Source organism: Stenella coeruleoalba (assembly GCF_951394435.1).
Source record: "Stenella coeruleoalba genome assembly, chromosome: 5".
Classification (NCBI taxonomy): domain Eukaryota; kingdom Metazoa; phylum Chordata; class Mammalia; order Artiodactyla; family Delphinidae; genus Stenella; species Stenella coeruleoalba.
The window spans coordinates 966,987-988,918 of record NC_137150.1 but is presented as its reverse complement, the minus strand read 5'-3'; the positions used below and the strand labels follow the sequence as shown (position 1 = coordinate 988,918).

Genomic DNA, 21,932 nt, shown 5'->3' with positions numbered 1-21,932 from the left:
CCCAAGGTCAATGCTCCTGCAATGCATACTGTAGAGCACCCACAGGCCGTGGGCAAGGGGCTGCTTCTTGTGTATCTGCCCGGTCATTAAGAAACTAGTGCTATGTCTTCTAGAGAATGGACTTGAGGACACGGGGAGGGGGAAGGGTAAGCTGGGATGAAATGAGAGAGTGGCATGGACATATATACACTACCAAACGTAAAACCGATAGCTAGTGGGAAGCAGCCGCATAGCACAGGGAGATCAGCTCGGTGCTTTGTGACCACCTAGAGGGGTGGGACAGGGAGTGTGGGAGGGAGGGAGACGCAAGAGGGAGGGGATATGGGGATATATGTATACGTATAGCTGATTCACTTTGTTATAAAGAAGAAACTAACAAACCATTGTAACGCAGTTATACTCCAATAAAGGTGTTAAAATAAATAAATAAATAAACATGCTATGATGATCCATGTAAAAAAAAAAAGAAACTAGTGCTATTGTTCTAGTATTTATCATGTTGAGTAGAGGTACATGAGGATGAGTAATTGGTTGCGTCCAAGGCAGCCGCAGCCCCATCCTGAGGCAACCCTGTAGTGCTTTATTTCCTGCCTTGCTTCCAGCCCGTCTCTTGTTTTCTCTCCACTCTGTGGGGTAACACGTGGCCGATAACATTTCCCTTTTCGCTGTGATTTCCCAGGGAGCTCATTTCTGTCATCTGTGATGGGTAACTCTGATCCCCTGGGCAAAGCCATGGCTGCTGGCACAGAGCAGTCAAGGGCGCAAAGCCTGAATAACAGTATCTGGTTTCCGTAGAGAAGGTCTCAGTACAACGCAGGCTCTGGGTTGCATTACAGGGGTACAGCCCGTCAGAGGGTTAGGTAAGTGGGAGCTGCCTACCCCTCCGTGCCTCATGGTTCCTCCTCTGGCTACTAGTACATGTGCCTTTTTTACAGACGGGAACAACCTGGAGTCAGCAAGCTCACTTTGTTTTTTAAATTTTTATTTTTTATTGGAGTAGAGTTAATTTACAGTGTTGTGTTAGTTTCAGGTGTCCAGCAAAGTGATTCAGTTATACATATACATCTATCCATTCTTTTTCAGATTCTTTTCCCATATAGGTACTTACAGAGTATTGAGTAGAGTTCCCTGTGCTATACACTAGGTCCTTATGGGTTACCTATTTTATATACAGTAGTGTGTATATGTTAATCCCGAATGTCCATTGACAGACGAATGGATAAAGAAGATGTGGTACATGTATATAATGGAATACTACTCAGCCATAAAAAAGAACAAAATAATGCCATTTGCAGCAACATGGATGGACCCAGAGATTATCATACCAAGTGAAGTAAGTCAGACAGAGAAAGACAAATATCATAGGGCATCACTTATAGGTGGAATCTAAAAAGATGATACAAATAAACTTATTTACTAAACAGAAACAGACTTACAGATTTCGAAAACAAACTTATGGGATTGGCAAGCTCACTTTGTAAGTCCTTCTTAGGTGTCGAATGTCTCTGGAATTTGTCTTACCTGAGCAAGAATTTTTTTTTTAATTGGCCAGTTTATTCACTTGGGCTTGTTTGGGGAACCAGTCAATTATGAATATGGCTTTTAAATGCCTCAGGACTTGGATGAGATGGAAGAAGTCTGGGTCCCTCGTTGATTTCATGGAACAAGCTTCTCCCCACTGCCTGTTTCTGACCCAGAGAGCTTCAATCAGTGTCTGTCTCACATTTCCCTTCTTTGCATTTGTACCTGAAAGTAGGACAGTGGATGAGGATGTATATGAAGAAGTTCAAGTTTAATGAAGACTAAACAATAAATAAAAATAAAATAAAAATAAATAAAAATAAATAAATCATTCAGTTCCTTATTAAGTGTTGCTAATCAGTAAGAATGGAAACACTTTGTTCTGCTAAGTGAGCTTCGTCCAAACTGCCTGTCTCATAGGCATCCATCAAGGCTTGTCTCCAAGTGCTTCTCCTCTAGGAAACATCTTCCAAATCTATCTCCAACCAGGTGTTATTTTTCCTTCCCCTCATCCTAACCCCTCATTTTCTCCACTGAATTGTCAAAGCACTTTTACAGTGTTGAGGTTAAGAGCTCTGACTTTGGAGGCAGAGGGACCGGTGTTCAAATCTCTGGCTCTGCTGCTGCAGTGCTGTGTGACCTTGGGAAAGCTCTTCACCTCTCTGAATCTCATTTTTGTCCTCTGAAAATGGAGTATAATGACTAGCTCATAGTGTTTATTTTGAAGACTAAATTTTAAAAACAGATGTTAAAGGCACACAGCTGGTCATGCAGCAATTTTGTTACTGATGTTTTTGATGATTATTATGTGTTCATTGCCGGTAATATTATTAGTGCTTTATTTTATAACACTTACCTAAATCTACAATATTCTTGTTTATTTGTTTTCTCCCCCAGGAAAACATAAGAAGCTTCATTCTCGGGTGTTTTGTCTGTCATTGTATCCCGTGTATCCGATACAGAGTAGGGCTAATATTTGTAGAATAAGTTTGTGCAACTGCGGTTATTCTATTATTCTGCCTTATGTTATTGCTGTTCTAGACCATGAGGCCAAGATTATTTATATATGCAGCCAAGAACCTAGCACAGTGTTTGGAAGAGTGTAGAAACTCAACATCTATTATTAAATGAATGAATAAAGAAAGTAAAGCTGCATTTGTCCCAATTATCCTTCTGAATAGAAACTTTCTTGATGACAGAGACCGTGGCTTATCTTTGTATCCATGGAACCTAATAGGTGTCCAGTAAACATTAGCTGAATTTATTCTGTGAAAATTGAGAGGAAGGATTTGTAACTTCATTTAAGAACTGCAATGAGCTGAGTTCATTTCTGCTTGTCCTTCTATTTTCTTTCTGACTTGGTTTATTTCTAGGCTCTATTGTGGAAACTGGCATGAGAATCTATCAACAGGAAGACAAGAGGGATTAACTCAATAAGTACTGAATTCTTATTCCCAGCAGGACCAAACAACAGCCCGTCCTCATTCCTACTCGGCACCCACAGCTGCACCATGGCAGGTGGGAGAAGTAAATCACACTCTGTACCTGCTCCCTCACCCACTGTGAATTTGTTTATCAAGATGAATATGAGTACTAAGGACCCAGCAGGAGTGATACCGGCCAGAGCTCTTGGTCTTCCCCAATTAGTAGAAACTGATCAGAGGCCAGACAAGAGATTCAGGCAAGGCTTTATTGGGACCCCTGATGCACAGGAGGGAGTGAAAACAAGTAACAGGTTCCTTTGCTCACTCACTCCCTGAAGTGGGGGGGGAGCTGCTTCCTTATACGGGGTGAGGGGAGGGGTGTGGCCAGGGGGTGGGGCCGGAGGTGTGGCTTAGGTGGTCTGCCCACCCTTTAGGCGGTGTTGTGTGCAGGGGGCATGCGCAGTGCCCTGCTTTTGCTCCCAACACCCTGCTTTTGCTCCCAGCTCTTCAGAAGTGGGGGTTGGGTTCTTTGGATCTTTTTGTATCTTGTTGTCCATAATTTGCCCCAACTGGACATGCACACAGTTATTTCTAGTCCCTTATAGTTTCTCTGTATTTTGTTGCTGGAGCAGACGTTTGTCCAGGTGTAAGCCCTGCAGCAAAGGGTCCCAGGTCCCAGGTCCCAGCCTGTCTCAGGAGGGGAAGATAACTCATATAAGGGTAATAGGCAGCTGGGGTTCCTGGAAGGAAGGATTGGCTTTAATTGGGGGGGGGGGCGGGGAGGGGTGCTATCATGGGCTGATTATGTAAACACACGAGTCTTGGCCCTTTTCAACACCAGCTAGTTTAGCAGCCCTTTCCCCCTGCAAAGACTGCTCTCTGATTCACTGTATTTGCTCTATGGCGTAGATAGGAAGGGAGAAGTCTGACATGGAAGGGTGTTGACTGCTTCTTTCAATGTCCAGGACAATTCCTTTGATGGCTTTACCCACAAAAAGGCTCTGTGTTCTCCATCAGTAATTACGACCTGGCTAATGCTTTCCTGCCAAAATGTCACCAGGAGTAAGGAGTCGTCAACTATGTCCACCATAGTGATGAGCAGCCACTGCAAAAATGAGCTGCCCGAATTACCCAATTAATATTTAACTCGCTCTAGCTGGTAACTCTCACCCTCACGCTCACTCCCTTTCCAGGCACCTTAGTACAGGGTGACCTGAACGACACAAGGACTTGGCCTGTAATCACAACTCTACAAGGCTCTCAAATCACTATGAAGGTTCCTCCCTAGCTGTGTGACTTTGAAAAAGTCACTGAACTTCTCTGGGTCTTTGTTGTCAATATAACGTTCTACCCGCCTGAAGATGCTCAGTGTTTTGATGTCCCTTGTGACTTTCAGATCGTCACATCACGAAACTGCTCCAGAGAGCCCCGGCTAGAGTAGCTCTGGGGGGGGGGGTTCAGTGGGGGCATATCGGTGGTTTTCTCGCAGTCAACCCCACTCTCCTTTCCAGTCTTCCCTCCAAACCTTGGTTATGTGTAGGTGTAAACAAATGTCATGTCAGAGCCGTGTGCAGGCTGATAGAAGCTGGAAACTACAGAAGGGCCTCCGAACAAGTCATTTTACTAGAGTCCTGTCAGGGGGAAAACAGAGAACCTTAAAGGTGCCCAGGTGATGAGCATGGGGACACTCCAAGCAGCCTGAGACTAGAAACAACCACGGTGCTCGTCAGCATAAGAATGGACAGAGAAATTGTGATACATCAATACAACGTGGTTACGGAACCACGTTGTCTGATACACGCAACGACATGGCTCAATCTCACAGACCTTAGGCCGAGTGAGAGAACAGCACAAAAGAATCCATGCTGTCTGATGCCATTTATGTGAATTTAAAGAACAGGCAAAACTGGTTGATAGTGAGAGAAGCTAGAATTAGTGGTTACCTGGGTGGAGGTGTGGGGCGTGGTGGATATCACCTGGGGTATTGACTTGGACATGAGGTTATGGAAATATTCTGGATCTGGATCTGGTGGTGGGTACTCGAGTATTTACGTGTATGAAATATCATCAAGCTATTACTTAAGATTAGGGCACAGAACGTATGCTGTATCCCAGTAAAAGTATATGTAGATATTTATACATACTTATATAATTATTCAGTGATTTGGTATATGTGTGTACATGCGTGTAACATACATACACACACACACACACAGACATACTACGTATGTTTTTTGTTTTCCCCACAAAGGGAAATGAAAGGGGAAATTAAAAGGTCTCTTCAGTGAGCAAATCCCACAGCAGTGTTAACATCAATGAAATGGCATTTGGATTTTGATGCCTAGAGGCTAGATTATACTTATGGTTATTAGGAAATTATTTCTGAGGAAGGTGAACCCCTACTAAATTACTAATCAGTCTCTGACTGGTGATTCGGAAGGTAGAAAATGAGTCCGGTGAAACTGAGTTGACAGGATCAAATTGTACTGACATTTCAGTAATGGTCTGTGACCTCCTTAGTTAGTTAGCACAGGAAAGATTATAGTGAACGATCAATCACTAAAGCTCATTCAGAACCATCTTTTAAAATGTGGAATCCTTGTGCTAAAAACACAATGAAGTCCATTAATTAGGAGGCAGTGAATGCCTCTTTTTTTTTAATTATATGATTTATTTTTGGACTCATAAATTGAGGCCAAAGATAAAGAAAACTATTATTATCAGAAATAACTTTTTTCAATCTTTTGAAATGTGTGTAGCTCTGGAACTTTACCATCCTTCTCCACTTTCTAAAGGAGCACAGAGGAAGAGAGAATAAGGACGCTTTTTCTCAAGAGGAATATTTTGTAGAAATGCTAAGAAAACAACAATATATTTTCCCAGCAAAGAGCCTTTGTGCCATTCGAACCTCAGGTGAGTGTTAAACTCATCAAATGCCTACAAGGAAAGAAACCACAATTGCACTGAGTTTATGATGCAAGAAAATAAAATGGATTTTAGGCTAATTCTTCATTGTTCTTTGATGGGGAAAAAAAAAAAAAACTTCAGAGGGGATTAAACCCCACCCTTGTTTTACAAACGAGGAGCTGAAGCCAGATAGGCAGTCATCCTGTTACACTGTTTCTCAAAGCATTCTTCTGGGGCCTGCAGCCTTGGCATCACCCGGGAATTTGTTAGGAATGCAGATTCCCAGTTTCCACTCCAGACCTCCTGAATCAGAAGGTCTGGGGATAGGGCTCAGCAGCCTGTGTTTGAAAGCCCTACGGGTGAGTCTGAAACAGCTAAAACGTCTCCTTGTCGGAAGTCATAGTTTCCACAATTCCTAGTGACAAAGCCAAGAATAGAGCCAAGTAGGAAACTGAAACTTATTCCTGATCACTAGTGACACAATCTCAGAGAATTTCCATTATATGTATTACATTACAGTGGCCTTTGGGGGAAGCTGGGATCTCCGTGCGATAATGATAGGATTGTAGGCAAAAGCAGAATGAGTCGCTTTAGCAAAATCTTTTTAGATTTGAGAAATGCACCTTTATTTTAGTGGTTTTTACTGGAGAACCTGATAGTTATGAATATTTCTTACGCGATATATGTAGGCTCCTTTGGAGCTGTAAGATGCTTATTGCCCGCACAATTCATGAGTCGCTGATTTTGTGTTCCGGGCATCATCTTCGGAAGCTTGCAGGACAGACGCCTTGTCTTCCTTTGGGTCTCTCTCAGAGCTCACAAATGGGGACCGGGCAGGTGCCCAGAATGAGTGGAAGACAAACAGCAAAGCTGTTGATAACCAGGAACCGGAGGCCCCACTGAAGGGGGCAGCTCTTTCTCACCTCTGGCCAGTTGACGCTGCATTGGAATACACACCCAGCAGTTGTCACATCGTTCAGCTTTTCGTAGAAACCAGAAATCTGCATTTTTTAGGGAAAGTTCCTGGTTTTTAAATGTTAGCAATAAATCCATATTTCTAAACACCATGCAAGCCAAATACAACAGGTGTGTGGGCCCTCGGTTCCTGACCTCTGTCATGGAGCACATAATGCATTGTGTGTGCATGATGGCCAGATGTGCCCAGGGAGCAGGTCTACCTGGGATTAAGGCAGGTGGTGGTCAACTTTGAGAGAGTGGTCTCGGTTTACTAGAACTTTCCTGCAGAAATGTCCTGGCCCTGGAGAACATGGAGATGTTATAGTGTGAGTTTCAGGTGGGTCAGGCATTACCTTTCTCCTTGACCCTCACTCTACTTGGCCAACACCACTTTTGGGGGGGTTTCTTCTTTCCCTGACTTTTCATATCAGTCTTTGGTCAGTCTGATATCACTCTCTCTGACATCATTTCTAATGTCATCGTCACAAACACTTAAGGGAGTGGGAGCTGATAGGCACGTTAAGGGTATGTGTTCTGGCTCAGGTGCCTCACTTCCAGATAAGGACACAGGTGAGGGGAGATCCAGTGATGACTGGCATCAACAAATAGTTATGGGGCAGCAGTAGGGCCTAACTCCTGGTTCTTTACATCTGACCGTGAAAGACCACCTGCACGGAAGGGACTATTGCACCGTTGGAGATGCGGGCAGGACGTGGCCCTGATTCTGAACAGCCGCAAACCACTTAGTGTCAACTGCTGATGCACAAAGTGAAAAACAACGATAGCAATCCAGTCACCCTCTCCTGACTGAGGAGAGGAAATAATTAGGAATATAATGCCAGCTTTCCAAAAAGGAAATGCATTATTTCAATTACCGTCAATATGCAGGCTGTTATCTTCTATGCCATAATTTTTGTTCGTTAAAACACACAAAAAAGGCTATATCTTGGTCGATGCTGAAATGTAGTATCACCGCAGTGCATATTCTGGTGCGTGTTCGTTTCCTGATGGGCTCATTTATAGAGCTAAGAGTAGCTGGTCTCACAGCCTGCATTTTCTAATAGTTATTTTGTTATATTTATTTTAAAAATTAGCCTTTGAATCATAAAATTTTATTTCTCAAAGGGATGTAAATTATCAGCTACTTCAATATTTCCTAAACTGTTAGATGGGGAACCTGTTCTTCAAATAAATGTCATGAGGTTGCCCAGTATTTAAACAGAGCTGACGCAGCAGAGGAGGTTCTGGAGCCCCTCCAGCAATGTCTTCCCCAAATGCTTGTTCTCAGACAGTTTGCTGCATAAACCCCGCAATCTCAGTAGCTTACAGCAACAAGCATTTGTTCTCATGAGATTCTGCTGGTCTAGGCTGGGCTTATCTGGGCAGCTCTCCTTCGGACTGCCATCTGGGGGGGGCGCTCCAGGCTGTCAGGCACACTCAGATCTGCCCTTCCATGTGTCTCCTGTGGATCAGGAGTTAAAGGGACATGACATACCAGGGAGAAACTATACTTGTGATAGATCATGAAGCCTGAGGGCAGCCTCTGTCCCCGGGAACACTTCAGGCCTCTTAGAACATCATGTCTGCTAATATCTCATTGGCCAAAACAATTCACATGTCCAAGCCCAGACTCAAAATGCAGGTAAGAATGCCCTAATGACCCTGGGACCACTGTAAGGGTGTAAATATAGGATTCTATTCCAGGAGAATGAAGAACTCAGACTGCACATTCAGTCAGCCACATAATACTACCCCATGGTGATGTCTGAGTCAGCTCCATGTAACTCATTAAACAACATCTAAACCCATGCGTGGAATCCAATCATCTCATTTTACAAATGGGAAAAACTGAGATCTCGAGAGATTTGCAACTCCTCAGAGCCATCCAGCTAGAGGCAGGCCTAGTGGCCTGATGAACTGACTCAGAATTCAGGCATCTCCCCACCACACCATAGCAGGTCTACCTTCAAAGAATGGCTTCAGGTACTTGAATTAAGTAGCAACATTGTAAATATCATTTGGAAGATACTGAGCTGTCTGTGTTCAGCTGGTGAGTTTAGAGGTCTCTTTAACTCAGAGACAGGATGATGGCCTGAGCACAGTGTAAGTAATGGGACCATGTTCCTCTAAGGTCTGGCATTTAGTAGCCATGTAAATTCGCACAAAGTGTTTGCTTTTAAGCGTCTTTTCTTACAATTGTCAAACACAGTAAGTCCCCTACATACAAACGAGTTCCGTTCCAAGAGCACGTTCGTAAGTCCAATATGTTCGTTAAGTCCAACGAAGTTAGCCTAGGTACCCAACTAACACAGTCGGCTATATAGTACTACTGTACTGTAATAGGATTATAATACTTTTCACGCAAATAAAAAACAAACACAAAAAATAAAACATTTTTAACCTTACAGTACAGTACCTTGGAAAGTACAGTAGTACCAGCTACATCACCGATGCTTTCACGCCTGCTGCCAGACATCCTGGGCTTGAAATAAAGGTACTGTACTACTGTATACAGTATAGTACACAAAAGCACAACTACTTGTAGAGGATGCACGCATGTGACAATGTATGTATGACAGCGTATGCCAGACACGTGAACTAACTTATGTGATTGGACAGGCAAACACGTGTTTGCATCTTTGAAAATTTACAACTTGAAGGCTTGTATGTAGGGGACTTACAGTAGGATGATAATGATGTCCTCAGACTGTTGCTGTGAGGATTAAATGTCTGATACGGAATAACTGTGAGTTCTTTTTCACTGGTTTACCATTCCGTAGACCAGAGCTATGCCGTCCTTCTCTTCTGTGCTCTGAGGAAGCTGCTGTCCTGTTGGCTGGAGTATATCCCCCTCACTGAGGACATAAATATTCAGAGAAGACTGGACGATTCTCCATGCGGCAAAGGGCATCAAGGCCAGTCTTCTTTGCCCAATCCTCCAGGTTTTTTTCATATGGAATTTCCTAAGATATAAGCAAAATCAAAATGACTGCTTTGAAGTCAATATCTGAGATATCATACCTGTTCAGGAATCATTGTGATGGCCAGCAAAACGCAAGAGGATTAAGTAACTTATTCTGCAGTGGAATGTTTAAAGGCCATTTGGTCGGCAGGGTGCTTATTTGAGATGTTGCTTGTGTGGTTTCTCCATTTCTTCTTGATGGTCAGATAGCATAATGAGAACCTCTGTGACATGTTTGTCTTACTTGAAAGTTTTATCACCTTGCCTTGCTCTTTTAAACTAGTTGCTCTTGAAACTAGTCTCTGCCCTGCCATGAAAATGGATCTGTCTATTCACTAGTCTGTCAAAACATCTATCAATATTGGATTAAAAAAATATATTGGATTGCTTTTGAGAAGCAAGTGGCTAATTTGTAGAAAGAAAATATATTTCTAAAAGAATTTGCCCATAGCTTCTTTCTGCAAAATTTTTTTTAATGTTGTTGTGTTCGTAGAGTATATTCACACCAGCTAGGTATAGTGATTTAAATTATCTGATGATTAAAATATTTTGTGAAGGGGCTTCCCTGGTGGCGCAGTGGTTGAGAATCTGCCTGATAATGCAGGGGACACGGGTTTGAGCCCTGGTCTGGGAAGATCCCACATGCCACGGAGCAACTAGGCCCGTGAGCCACAACTACTGAGCCTGCGCGTCTGGAGCCTGTGCTCCACAACAAGAGAGGCCGCGATAGTGACAGCCCCGTGCGCCGCGATGAAGAGTGGCCCCCGCTTGCCACAACTAGAGAAAGCCCTCGCACAGAAACGAAGACCCAACACAGCAAAAAATAATTAATTAATAAACTCCTACCCCCAACATCTTCTAAAAAAATTAAAAAATAAATAAATAAAAACACCTGGGTTCTAGTCCTAGCTCTGCCGCTTACTATCTCAAGTTTAAATAAATAAATAAAATATTTTGTGAAAATCACACTATTGACTGAAATAGATGTCATGATAGAAGTTTCTATAAATACATTTCTTCAAATACAAATTTCTTCAGATACAAATGTATGTCTCAGTATTCTGCAAATAGTCATGTATCCTGGCTGTTTTTAGCAACTGCTGTCCCTGCATTACGTAGTTCAAATATAGTTCCTTTTCCACCTGGGAATTTCCAGAGATCCCTTCCTTTTCCTTCAGTTCAATAATAAAACTTCACAGAATGCTGGGTAGAAGGTTATCCAGAGGGTTGTTGAGCAAATAATACTTATAACTATAAAGACACTCTTTTCCATTGCTTGTATTATATTGAAAGTGGAGGTCTATTAAGAAATTGGAAGAAAGAGAAGATTTGAATTAGTTTTCCCAATTCTGGCACTTTCTGCCGCACCATATTCACGTTCACTCTTCTGCTCCATTCATCTATTTGATACCTTTTCTTAGCCCCACAGGCCCCATTTAGTGGTATATTCCCATTGGTATTCTGTGATTATGAATAACAAAGGGGCTTCTGCCTTCCAAGATGATTGTTTTTGGTTGGGGGGTGTACGCGGGCCTCTCACTGCTGTGGCCTCTCCCGCTGCGGAGCACAGGCTCCGGATGCACAGGCGCAGCGGCGGCCATGGCTCACGGGCCCAGCCGCTCGGCGGCATGTGGGATCTTCCCAGACCGGGGCATGAACCCGTGTCCCCGGCATCGGCAGGCGGACTCTCAACCACTGCGCCACCAGGGAAGCCCCCAAGATGATTTTTAAATTAAAATTTCATTGAAGTGTAACATACATACAGCCAACTGTACAATTCATAAGTATATAGTTCAATGAATTTTCACAAAGTGAACACAGACAACCATCACACAGATCAGGAAATAGGAAACAAGAACAGTCCAAAAGCCACCTTCCCGCTCCTGGTTACTAGCTCCCAAAATGGTAAACACTGTTCTGACTTCTAATTCCATAGATCAGTTTTGCTTCTGAACTTTTTAGAAATAGAATGCCATGATATGTCCTCTTCTGATTCATTGTGTTCCAAATTTCATTTCTGAAATTCATTCATTTTATTACTCATAAGACCTATTTATTGGTTCTCCTTGCCATGTAGTATTACATGCTTGACTAAAACACAATTTAATTATCCATTCTATTCTTTTTTCCTTTTTTTATTGAATATTCATTGATTTACAATGTTATATTAGCTTCAGGTGTACAATATTCTGATTTAATATTTTTATAGATTATACTCTGTTTAAAGTTATTATAAAATATTGGCTATATTCCTTAGGCTGTACAGCATATCCTTGTAGCTTATTTATTTTATACATAATACTTTATACCTCTCAACCCCCATCCCTAACTTTCCCCTCCCCCCTTCCCGCTCCCCACTGGTAACCACTAGTTTGTTCTCTGTATCTGTGAGTCTGTTTCCTTTTTGGTATATTCATTCATTTTATTTTTCAGATTCCACATATAAGTGATAACATACAGTACTTATCTTCTTTGTATGACAATTCACTAAGCATAATACCCTCCAGGTTCATCCATGTTGCAAATGGCAAAATTCCATTCTGTGGCTGAGTAGTATTCCATTGTGTGAGTATATATATATATATATATATATATATATATACCACATCTTCTTCATCCATTCATCTATTGATGGACATCTATTAGGTTGCTTCCATATCTTGGCTATTGTATTGTAAATAATGCTGCTACAAACACTGGGGTGTAAGTATCTTTTTGAATTAGTGTTTTTGTTTTCTCTGGATATATACCCAGGAGTGGAATTGCTGGGTCATATGGTAGTTCAGTTTTTAGTTATTTGAGTAAACTCCATACTGTTCTCCATAGTGACTGCATTCCCACCAACAGTGTACAAGGGTTCCCTTTCCTCTACATCCTCACCAACACTTGTTATTTGTGGTCTTTTTGATGATGGCATTCTGACAGGTGTAAGGTGATATCTCATTGTAGTTTTGATTTGTTTTTCTCTGATGATTAGTGATATTAAGCATCTTTTCATGTGCCTGTTGCCCATCTGTATGTCTTCTTTGGAAAAATGTCTGTTCGGGTCTTCTGCCCATTTTTAATTGGGTTCTTTGTTCTTTTGATATTGAGTTGTATGAGCTGGTTATATATTCTGAATATTAACCCCTTATCAGTCATATCATTTGCAAATATTTTCTCCCATTCAGTAGGTTGCCTTTTTGGGTTTTTTTTGTTTTGTTTTGTTTTTTAAATTTATTTATTTATTTTTGCTGTGTTGGGTCTTCGTTTCTGTGCGAGGGCTTTCTCTAGTTTTGGCAAGCGGGGGCCACTCTTCATCGCAGTGCGTGGGCCTCTCACCATCGCGGCCTCTCTTGTTGCGGAGCACAGGCTCCAGACGCACAGGCTCAGCAGTTGTGGCTCATGAGCTTAGTTGCTCCGCGGCATGTGGGATCCTCCCAGACCAGGGCTCGAACCCGTGTCCCCTGCATTACCAGGCAGATTCTCAACCACTGCGCCACCAGGGAAGCCTGCCTTTTTGTTTTGTTGATGGTTTCCTTTGCTGTGCAAAAGTTTTTAAATGTAACTAAGTCCTGTTTGTTAATTTTTGCTTTTGTTTCCTATGCCTGAATATACACTACAAAAAAAAAAAAAATCCTCAACAAAATGTTAGCAAACTGAATTCAACAATATATAAAAAGGATCATACACCATGATTAAGTGGGATTTATTCCAGGGATGTAAGGATGGATCAGTATCCATGAATCAATCAATGTGATATGCCACATTAACAAAACAGAGGATAAACATCACATATCATCTCAATAGATGCAGAAAAATCTTTGGACAAAATTCAACATCCATTCATGATAAAAACTCTCATCAAAGTTGGTACAGAGGGAATACATCTCAACATAATAAAGACCATTTATCACAAACCCATAGCTAACATCATACTCAATGGTGAAAAGCAGAAAGCTTTTCCTCTAAAATCAGGAGCAAGACAAGTATACCCACTCTCACCGTGTCTATTTAACATAGTATTGGAAGTCCTAGCTGCAGCAATCAGACAAGAAAAAGAAACAAAAGGAAGGGAAGAAGTAAAACTCATTGTTTGCATATGACATGATAACTTATTTAGAAAACCCTAAAGTCTCCAGCAAAAAACTATTAGAACTAATAAATGAATTCAGTAATGTTGCAGGATACAAGATTAATATACAGAAATCTGTTGTTTTTCTATATACTAATAATGAGCTATCATTCAAGAAAACTACTCCATTTAAAATCACAGCAAAAAGTATAAAATACCTGGGAATAAACTTAACCAAGGAGGTGAAAGATCTATGCTCTGAAAACTATAAAACATTGATGAAGAAAATGGAAGATGATACAAAAATATGGAATGATATCCCGTGTTTCTGGTTTGGAAGAATTAATATTGTTATGTCAAAAAATCTACAGATTTAATGCAATTTAAAATAAACTTTGATGAGAAGTTGTGAGTTCCTTAGCTTTGTTTTCCTTCTTTAAGATTGTCTTGGCTATTTGGGGGGTTGTTTGTTTATTTTTCCATATATCAATTTGTAATCAAATGTTCAAGAACTACAAAAAAAAGCCAGCTAGGATTTTGATTGTGATTGTCCTAAGTTTATAGATCAATATCTAGAGAGACATGAAATCTTTAAAATACTGACAGTTGATTGGATCGTGATTGCACCCCTCCTCCCACCTCACTGTGGCTTCTTCTTTGTCTTTGGGTGTAGAATATCTTTTTTGGTAGGTTCCAGTCTTTTTTGTCGATGGTTGTTCAGCAATTAGTTGTGATTTAGGTGTTTTCGTGAGAGGAGGTGAGCGCAGGTCCTTCTACTCTGCCATCTTGTTCTCACTCCCCAGGAGAAAAACCTAGGTTTTAAAATCAGTCTGACCTGGGTTCAAACTCCAGCTCCACCATTCAAAACAGCATGATCTGGGGCAAGTTATTTACCCACTATGAACATCAGTCTCATTTTTTTTCCTTGGTGCTTAGTCTAGTTTTGCTGTCTTACAGGGGGCCACGTGCAGAGGCCTTTCCCCTGGCTCTTCAGACCAGAGTTCCCTGTGCAAAACAGCTGCAACGACACCTCCGCTCCTATTTTAGCGATTATCATGGGCAGTTAAGCATCTTGACTCCAGATTCTTGAGTTTACATACACTTACCTGAACTCAGGGAAATATCTTAAGCCTGAGGGCCTAAAATGTAGAGATATTCCAGCCCCTCAAAACTGTTATTTCAGACAAAATTTGAATTGACCATGTATAACATCCGCCTTCTAACTCCGTGACATAACCATTACACAACTGTGTAAGTGTCTCTGATCGTGAGAGCCATACCTTATAGTGAGGGGCTTAAGTAATCAAAACCATAAGTGCTTGAGACCTGAGCGCAACAATACGGAGCTATTTTAATTATCAGGAGAGGCGTTTCTTCTGTCTTTTTTAAGGTTATACTGAGTGCAATCTCACTGGCAAATACCCATGCCAGGCAGGCAATGGAAAAAGCATGTACACTTCTGTTTGAAGTAGGCCATAGGAAGTGAGAGAGGCGATTAAATATGAATCCTGTCATCCGGCTCATTTCAATACTTTTCGTGTTTTGCGTAGACTCTGCCACATGCTGAGAGTTTATTAAATGCGTTAAACGGTTAGCAGCCCTTTTATGCAGAACATTTCTTTACCTGAGGTGCAGGTTACCACGTGACTGCTCCATCTGACAAAAACAATCCTCTTAAACTCTGCCTCTGCGACCAAACCATTCCTGACTGCATGAAAGTGAGGGCTTGTCATCTACACCATCCCATTGTGTCAAAAACTGTTGTTCAGGCCCTGCAGCCAGCTTTCAGTGTTTGTTTTCCTATTGGTTCTTGTGTTAAGAAATGCTGAGTTTTCGCTGGGGAAAAAAATTGCTACTTTTACCCAGAATCACACATCTTTCCAAGTGAATGAGATGTGCAGATGCACCCTTTCCAGAAAGACACTGAGCACGTGGTTTCAGTGTCTTTCTTATGATCTCTCAATCTATGAATCATTATATGTTACTTGTAATGGCATGTGAAGGATATTTCTTATTGGGAAAATTGGAATCAAAGAGGTGAAAATAGTTTTAGCCTCAATTTGACAAAATTTTCATGTTTTTTCTTCCCTTGAAGATAGTAATAAACAAACAAACAAAAAAAACTGGAGTTTAGTGAATCTGGCTTTGGTTCAAAATATATGTTGAATGAAATTATATGTGCATTCTCTCAAGAGAAGGCAGCCAGAAAGAAATTCTGATTAATTAAGTTTTTATCCCTAAGTAAGTTAAAGTGGCTGAGTCCACGGTGGTAGTTAAAACTCTTTGTATAAGTCAGGATCAGTCAGGCAATGCCGCAATAACAAGCACAACAAAATCTCGATGGCTTACTATAACAAATGTTTATTTCTTGCTCTTGAAAAATCTTCTGAATGTCTTGGTGAATCCCACGGCATCCACCTACTATGCAGTGACTCAGCATTCCAGGACGGTTTGATTTGATGTTACCTCCATAGGAACATATGCTTACATCTCCCCTGTAGCAGGGAAAGGGTAGGTGAAGAATTGGATGACCATCAACCCACAAGTTAGAACTTGCTACATGGACCTGCCTACTGCAAAGAAGGGAGGGGAAGTGTAATGTGTCCAGGAAGGAAGGGGAACCAGAGCCATCAGTGAGATAGTACCTTCTACTGGTCTTCCGTTTTTGCAGAGAACTTGGGCAGAAATAAGACAATGAGAGTTAGGTCCTTTTCTGCTATTACAGTCTTAGGGGGAGGGACCAACAGAAGTCTTGTTCAGCTGTGATGCACAAAAGTGGGGCAAGAGGGCTTCCCTGGTGGCGCAGTGGTTGGGAGTCCGCCTGCCGATGCAGGGGACACGGGTTCGTGCCCCGATCCGGGAAGATCCCACATGCCGCAGAGCGTCTGGGCTCGTGAGCCATGGCCGCTGAGCCTGCGCGTCCGGAGCCTGTGCTCCGCAACGGGAGAGGCCACAACAGTGAGAGGCCCGCGTACCGCAAAAAAAAAAAAGTGGTGCAAGAGCAGTAGCAGGTATGAGCTCAGCTCATAGACAAAGCTGTTATCAGTCAGTGTTACAGCCATTGCATTAGGAGGTAATTCTGAGACCCGGCCTTGCTTGTCTGACACCCTTTGACGTGAGAAGGAAGGGAGTGTCATCAGGTTTGCCCTAAGCCAAGCCCAATTTACCAGGTGGCATCTGGAGAGCTGAGGGTCATCCACACTGGGACCAGAGGCAGTGTATTGGGAGGAGAGCTGGCCTTTTTTCTGTTTTCTCCCCTTTGCCCACAAACTCACTAAGTCAGCTTCTTTTTGCTGTACACGCTTGGTACGAAATAAAGCTGAATTTAGTTGAAACTAAGAGATCGGCTGGGAAATGCCAAAGTTGTAAATGATTAGAATTAGTTCACAAACGTCAGTCTTGGCCTTAGTTCTGTCTGGATTACAAAGGAATTACTAAAAGGCACAAATCTTTTACCCTTTAATTGCAACTCTAAAGCATTTGAGACACATTTCCACGAGTCCCAGTATTGATGGGGATGCAAAGATGAGCTTGGAAGGGGACTTCCCTGGTGGTCCAGTGGTTAAGACTCCACGCTTCCAATGCAGGGGACACGGGTTCCATGGCTGGTGGGGGAACTAAGGTCCCACACGCATGCCATGTGGTGCAGCCAAAAAACCAAAAAAATGAGCTTGGCAGAGTCTGTTCCCTTAATGAAACCATTGTGTAGGGTGGAGGTAGGCACTCAGTATGGTCATTAGTGTAAACAGGGCAGGTCCGAGATGCTGAGGCAGAGAGGAAGAGTGAATGGTTGACTTTAGTGGGTGGCAGCGGAGGTGGGATCAGGGAAGACCCCACAACAAGGAAAGCTTGGGTCTCAGCATTGAAGGGTAAGTAGGATTTTTGGCATGGAAGCCTGAGCACTCTGCCAGGTTACCGTGACAGATGATTCTCTCAGGTCTCACAACTAGCAACTAATTTGTTTTTTATCTTACATATCTGATGAAGCTTGTAACCCATCAGATTTCTTTCTTTGCCCTGGCTTACAGGAAGTGCGTATGCAGATTTGGGGTCCCAGCAAACGATTGTACATGTTTTTATGACATGTTTCTTTACCTGTGATTTAATCTTTTTCTTACCATGTCTTCTTTTCTCTTTCTCTGTCTGTTTTTGCAGTCCTGTTGTATATTTCTCTTTAAGCCATTTCCAATTCCTTTTGGAACCGATTACAAAAGAAAAAAGATTTTGTAGAATTCTGCATAGTTGGTGTTTGCGGAAGGGAGGGTGAAAGGAGAGAGGCATGATGTGTTCATCATTAGCATAACATGGAGGATGGATTGAGGGGAACCCCTGAGAAACAAGGGAGGACTGCTTCTTTGTCATGTGTAGCAATAATAAATTCCTGTAAGGGCAGTAGCCCTGCAGCATAAATAGAATAGACTCAAGAGATAGTTTGAAGATATGCTATGCAAGATGTGTTTGAAGCTGTGCTCTGCAAGATGTAAGGACTGCTTGAAGATCAAGAATGGCTTCCGGATTTCTGGTTTGAGCTATTGGGTAGATGGTAGGTCCCCCACTGAACTAGGGAAACAGATGAAAGAGAAGAATAACAGACCTGAAAAGAAAATTCCAAGCATAAGTTCAGGTGATAACGGATCATCAACTTCAGGTAGAGAAGGGAAGGGTGTGAGGGCAGAAGGCGCTGAGAGACCAAGAGAAAATGCTGGAATTCAGTGACTACTAATTAAGTCTGGTAGAAATGCAGTAATTATGGAGGAAGAAGGATGGGATGTTGTGGGAAGAACTGTAGGGCTGTGAGATTTAAGAACTCACAGGAAGGACCATGGTGGGTGGTAACGAGGATGTGGTCCTAGGAAGAGCTGCTCGTGGGGATAGCAGGGGACGGTCATTGTGGTAGAGGACGTAAAGGACAAGGGTGAGGTGCAGTTACTTCCATGAGGAGGAAGATTCTTATGTGTGTACTGACAACGTGAGAATGATCTATAGATTGTTGGCAAGTAGGGACATGGGTAGGTAAAGGGCATGATGCCAGATGTTAAGAGATTCAGGTGAGGAGAATTTCTAAGTGTGTAACAGCAAATGGCATGGAATCAGAAGTGGGAGCTATTGATCTGGAAAACCATCCTTCAGTGTAGAGATGGAGAAAACAAGAGGCATTCCAGCATTTCAGATGAACCAAAGGCAATAGAAAAATTCCCCCTGCTTGGATCCTTCAGAAGACCGGTATCTGGGCAAATGGGATAAGATATATGAAAGTACATGGCTGGAGCACAAACTTAGAAGGTATTGATGATGTTGTATCACAGTTAAATCCCCCATGTTGATCACTCTTTGCTCCAGGAGCTGCCTTATCTTGGCCTGAGGCTGTTTGCACAACTCTAATCCTTGTGACCAAAGCACAGGCTTTGGCACAGCTTTCAAATCTTTTGATCACACCTTGCCAAACCTGCTGGTTCTTTCCATAGATAAAAGAAGTAGAAATGAAGATTAAGGAATAAACAGACGACCAGATCTCTTCCCTAGCCTCCCCTTCAGTAATCTAGTTAGCAAACTGTGCCAACAAGATAACATCTAAAGAAAGATCACAGGAAGTCAACAGCCTGCAGGCAGTAGGGGATGGCAATGACTCTCTCTGACCCCTTATCTCGAGGATTAACTGAGATTACTTCCCTTTTCCTTTTCACGGCCAAGCAGAATCTTTGGAGTTGGTTTTTGGGGACACTGAGTCTGCCTTCTCCCCAGATCCCCGGCTTTCTGATTAAAAGCAATGTTTTTCTTAATGCCAACACTTGCCTCTTGGTTACTGAGTTTCAAGTGTTGAACAGCCGGACCTGAGTTTGGTAACAATCCTATCCCGGGATACTGCCCATGCAGCATCAGGGGCTCACGGGCTCTGTGGGTTGTCTATGTTCTCACCTTGCTCTGCCAAATACATCAGACTACGATACCTGCTAACCTTTGAAGGTCATGGGTAGCTTTCTGGCATCTGGTGCAAACTGTTTTATGCTCACATGTTATTTATTTTTTGATCTGCTTCTGATTTGAGTCTTGAGGGAAAGTCTTCAAGCCAGCTTTAGTAAGAGAAGCTGCTGTCATCTGTGAATGCAGTTAATTAGAGTAACATTTGCTTTTAAGTATTCAATATTTGGCATGATTATCAGACCTAAAGGTTATGTTGTTCTATCAGATAAGCTGGGCTCTAAGGGATGCCTGTTGTCTCCCCAGACTGGTGCTGGCCAAATATAGGAATCCGAGCTACATAGGAATAACTGCCTTAGATATTAAATCTGCACATTATAGCGATGAAGCTTATCTAAGGTTTTCATGGCGCTATTGACAGGTGGATTTCCTCTGTGTGGAAATTCTCCACAAGTGCCTGGCTCATGGCTCAAGACTGTTCTTGGGGAGTGCTGGAGGGAAAGGTTGGTCTCACTGGGAGCTGTAACTGGTCAAGGTGGCTGCTTCAGAGGGGAAGCGGGTTTGGGCAAAAGCTATTTGATTACTGACAGGGCTTGGCATGCATTTCTGAGTGGCTGGCAATTAAACTGCCCAAGTAAGAGAAACATCCTCCATAGAGAGCATAAACCCCACCCGACCCCAATTTCAACACGCAGCTGCCACTATCTAAGGGAACTACTCAAAGCATAAGACACATCTGTACTGGGAAATAACGCCTCTTCTCTCTTCAAGGATTTGCTGATGAAAACACCTAACGTAACAGCAACCAAAGTTCTGTCCCAGGCCATGTCATGCATCAGGTGGAAACGGGGAAGCTAGGAATTCAGTCTTTAATAGAATCATCTACTTTGGAGGAAAAAGAGGAATGTGTGTGTGTTTGGTAGGGGCATGGGCGTGATGGAGGAAGCCAGTGTGAGAACAGTGGCTCCTGCCTCAGGCTGTGTTTCTAAGATACTTTTCCCCCTGAGGAATTGACACATGTTGACAATTTCACTCAGAAACTGTAGTTCATTGTAAGAGATGAAAGATGTATGAGTAACATTAATGATAATGCTCAGTGGGGCCCAGGCTCATGAATAGTTTAAAAAAGAAACCCTGGTTGCTTTGATGGCTTCATTCATCACATCCTGAAGGAGGAATTCTGGTCTTGTGGGTACATTTCTCTTTCAAATCTTTGGCTTAAATACATTGTTTCTTTGCTTCTCATTAATTCAGTTTCCTTTCCCTTTTCTTAAGTTTCTAGCCTGGTTAGGGCTGAGAGAAAACTTAAAAGAAAACAAGTTACTGTGTGATAATTTGCTTCAGTCCCTTTAAATGATGTCATACCCTCTGAGGCCAGAATGCCAAGTTTTGATACTTTTCAACCTGGTCAATTACACATTTGTTAAGTTGGACTTCTGCTCTTTACCGTAGGTCCTTCCCTCCAGCTGGAAGTTTGGAAGTTTTGAAACAGGAGGGAAAGGGGCTGGGCACAACATTTAAAAGAATGACATAACCTTTGAGGATACAACATAAACTGGGTAGAACCAGCTAAGTCCAAGATGGCGGCAGATTTGACTTCCAGCGGACCTTGTGCCTCATTATACGCTTACTGTCATACATTAGCTAAATGACACACCCTGGTTTCTGGCTGAATTCAAGTCCCGGCCCTTGGCTTCAAGTCCCAGTCTAGGTTCTGGCTGGGTTCCAGTTTCAGCCCATGGTTTCAAGTCCCATCTGAGTTGTGCGGTTCCAGTTGGATATCTCGATCGGTTCAGAAAAGTTTTTATTGTCCTGTAGATGGTAGAAAATTATCCAAACCTTGGTCTCCCCACTCAAGAAGTTACAGGCTGATTAGAGACTCAGAGTTTCAATCCTCACAAGTGTGGGCAAAGAATGTCACCTGCCATTTCAGTAAACAAAGGGTATTGTGGCCATCAAGCCATCAGCCACTGCAAAAGTGAGGGGATTCACAGGAAATAAATGGAGAAAAATAGGATACTGGCATAACAAAGGAATGATTTCAGTAAGCCCAGACTCTTGCATCTTCCCATATATAGAAAAGCACTAAAATCATTAACTGGAGATGTCTGTTTTTGTGATTAACAGTAATCTTTTGATGTCCGACTACATGTTTTGTTTTGTTTTGTTTCTCAGCAAAAAATCCTAT

At 42.3% G+C, this 21,932-nt stretch overlaps 1 protein-coding gene across 8 annotated transcripts in view; it reads left to right on the top strand.

Annotated features, from left to right (window-relative positions):
• The window catches only part of LOC307186445 (uncharacterized protein), a 439,601-nt gene that overhangs the window by 403,246 nt on the left and 14,423 nt on the right, over positions 1-21,932 (top strand). The window lies entirely within an intron of this gene.